This window comes from Podarcis muralis, chromosome 4 (genome assembly GCF_964188315.1).
Source record: "Podarcis muralis chromosome 4, rPodMur119.hap1.1, whole genome shotgun sequence".
NCBI classification, from domain to species: domain Eukaryota; kingdom Metazoa; phylum Chordata; class Lepidosauria; order Squamata; family Lacertidae; genus Podarcis; species Podarcis muralis.
Genome location: NC_135658.1, coordinates 28134701 through 28138382, shown reverse-complemented (window position 1 = coordinate 28138382; position 3682 = coordinate 28134701).

Here is a 3682-nt window from a genome sequence, read left to right as displayed (position 1 = left end):
AGCCGCACACGGAAACGCCGTTTACCTTCCCGCTGGTAAGCGGTCCCTATTTATCTACTTGCACTTAGGGGTTCCCGCTGGTAAGCGGTCCCTATTTATCTACTTGCACTTAGGGGTGCTTTCGAACTGCTAGGTTGGCAGGCGCTGGGACCGAGCAACGGGAGCGCACCCCGCCGCGGGGATTCGAACCGCCGACCATGTGATCGGCAAGTCCTAGGCACTGAGGTTTTACCCACAGCGCCACCTGCGTCCAATAGGGAGATAGGGACAATTGGACTGCCCCCTCTCTTCCCTGCTTCAGTTGGACCACCCCCTCTCCTCCACAGGGCCAATAGACACCATATTCCCTGTGGGAGTGACAGGGAGAGTGGGGGAAGCAGGGATAAAATCGGGGCCTGCTCCAGTTGAACTGCCTCCTCTCTCCCATAGGGCCGAGGGTCACCTGTGAGAGAGTGGGGAGGCAGGCAAAACAGCATCGAGGCCTGCTCCATTTGGACTGTCCCCACCACCGCCCACCATTACTTTGTTGTTGTTTAGTCGTTTAGTCGTGTCCGACTCTTCATGACCCCATGGACCAGAGCACGCCATTACTAAGAGATGCAATTGCAGTCAGCCTGTGGCATTTCTGTTCAGGGCCCACATTTATAAAAGATAAAAACAGTAGTCCATTCCAATAGCCATCGTTGGTGATAATGCCAGCTTTTCTAGCTACATAATCCTAATTTGATATGCTAATTTAATGCCCATAGTAGCATGCTGCTTAATTCAGACTTAATCAGAACTGTGGGTTTTATTCATCCACAGTTCTGATTAAGTCCAAATTTAATAGATGGGAATCAAATTTGCTGATTAATTCTAGTTCGCCCAGTTGAGACTCCTACTGCCTTTTTATGGCTGAAGTAAGGTAACTTAGAGTCAGAAACTGTGTCCTGGAAAGCTAAACATTCTCCCACTAGTTTCTGAATGCTGCTCTTGTTGGTTCTTTTCAATGCAAGCTTATGACACAATGCATACATAAGTTAGTTTTTAAGGTGCTATAACATACCAACATGGCTGCCTTTCTAGAATATGTTGTTTCTGAGGATTGTGATAGACAGAAATATTTTATTTTATTTATTTTTTAATATATTTTTAATAGATAGATATGTATGTGTATTTGTCCTTTGTGCACCCTAACTCAACACAAGACTTTGCTGGGCAAGAAAGCATGGGGTCTCACATGTGGGAGGAATTAGGAGAGTAAAGTGTTTCTCTAATGTGCACAGTCCTCAAAATGGGGAGTGTCATTCGTCCTGCAGTGAATATGTCAGAAAGGCAGGTTGCCTAGGGGAAACTGGGCAAAGCAGAACTCAGACGATCGAAATGAGACCAACTCTGCGCTGCAGAGATGTCTGCAAACATGACGTGAAGGCTGGCAACATCAATCCCGCCATGTGGGAATCTCTTACAGACCACAGTGCCTGGAGACAGGCAAACAGGTTGTGCATCCACAGCAGTGACCAGAGGAGGAGTGACAGCTGGGGCGAGCACATAGAGAAGAAACACCATGATGCATTTGCAGCAGCACAACCTGATGCCTTCACCTTCCTCAGCTGCAACAAAACATCTCTCCCATATCAGCCTCTACAGCCACAGCAGGTGCTGTAACTCTCCAATGGTTTAACTTCATCCCCAAAGGTGTACTCCGTTGTCTCCCGAGACAGAAGGTTGTCAGCCTCCATTGCCTCATGAGGCAGACAGAGGTTTAGGTCACCAATAGCAAGTCAGGATGGGTGAGAAGTTCAGGGTAAATCAACTCTGCTGCACCCTAGAGCCATTCCATTTGTCCTGTGTTGTCCCCTCCACACACAGCCTCTCCTGCTGCAATTAGGCTTGGGGCGGGGGAAGCATTCTATTTTAGATATTTCCTGGGCGGGGTGCTACTTCAAGGAGGACCTTTTTTGAGGGCATGTCTGGAGAATGAAGGCTTAACTCCACTGGCCATTTGCAGCTGGGGCTGATGGTAGTTGGTGTGCAACAACATCTGGAGGGAACCACATTGGCTCCATGTTTTAACTAATGGATTATCTGCAGGGCTGCCTTTACATGATCTTTTTCAAACTTTACTCGGTTCAGAACACAGCAGCCCAGCTGCTACCTAGGACTTGACTTGATGACAGTTCCCTCCACCACCACTCTGTAAGGCTAAAATATATGAAAAGCAGTTTCTCTCTCACACACACAAAGATATATGCATGCCAGCCTAGTGACTGAGATGTGCATCAGAAGCCATTCTTTAGGTGCTGTCGTAGACAATAGCATACCTAGGGGTTGACCAGGTTGGTGTCCACTAGGGGCACGCAGTCTGGTGTGGGTGGGTGTAACACTCATGCCTCTCCATGCATGCTTCCCAGGCCACTCTTTCACTGTTCTGGGTGCCTGGGCAAGGTGCGCAGGCTCCTCTGGGTGCCTGGGTGGAGGAATCCGGTCATGCAAGGGATGGGGGGCCTGCCAACTGCCCAAGGGAGCCTAGGTATACTTCTGGCCATAGGGTTGGCTGATGGCAACCAGAAAGAACGCCTTGTCTTTCATTGGGAGTTGTAGAACTCCCACCCAAGGAATGTTATTAATTTATTTAATTGGATTTATATCCCATCTTTTTCTCTTGACAACCTCAAGGTAGCATACATGGTTCTCCCCCTTATTTAATCCCCACAACAACCCTGTGATGCAAGGGGTTAGACTGGGAGGCAGCGAGTCGCTCAAGGTCACCCAGTGAGTTTCATGGCTGAGAGGGGAGTCAAACCCTTCCCAGGTCCCCATCCAGTACTGTAACCACTAAACCACATTACCCAGTGTCTCCATTATTCTCCTTTGGACTCTGGGCAAAAGTCAGTTTGGTTTGCCCAAGCTATCAACACTTCTTACTATTTATTTGCTGAAGGGTATTTTATTGGTGTGAACTACTGCTTGCTTGTATTCCCTTCTCTGTTTTAAATGTTCTGGATATAGTGGAAATGAGGATATAATTCATACTAAATTAAATTAAAACCTCTAAATAAAATGCTAGCTGTAACACTGTTCCTGCATCTATGTGGACATGCCAGTTTGCAGGCTTTAGTTTAGTATAAATGGTGCAGATTGTATAATCCAGTTTGGTTTACAAAGTAACATTCTCTCAGATTAATAGCAGTACCAGCACTCTGTTCTGCTACTGACTCATTTCCCGGCACCTGGATTTCCATAAAGTCTAGCATCGACTACAGACTTAAAATGTATAGGAGGTATTTCCTTATCTAGAATTCCATTTAATGAGAGAGCAGAAGCTTAGAATGAGAGCAATCTCCACAACAAACGGAAATAGTATGTGATCTTAGACATTTTAAAAAAAGACTTCTGATAAATTATAGAAATTCCTCAGTCTTGCCATAAAATACGGCCAGCTAGCTAAGAGCACATGTTGGGGCTTTCTGAGCATGAGCTAGTGTTACACTACTGGACTCAGTCCTGATGCTTTCTGAGTTGAACCATTTTGACTGCTGTTTCTGTACATGGAAGCAAACCACATTTAATTTGAGGCTACTGCAGCAGGTTACTGAAAAACCATTCTGGAAGGCCCAGCATATCCAGCTCTGACTTATTATTGAAAAGAGCTCACCTCACAACGCAGCAGGTACATGTAAGTTACGAAAGTGTTGTAGCA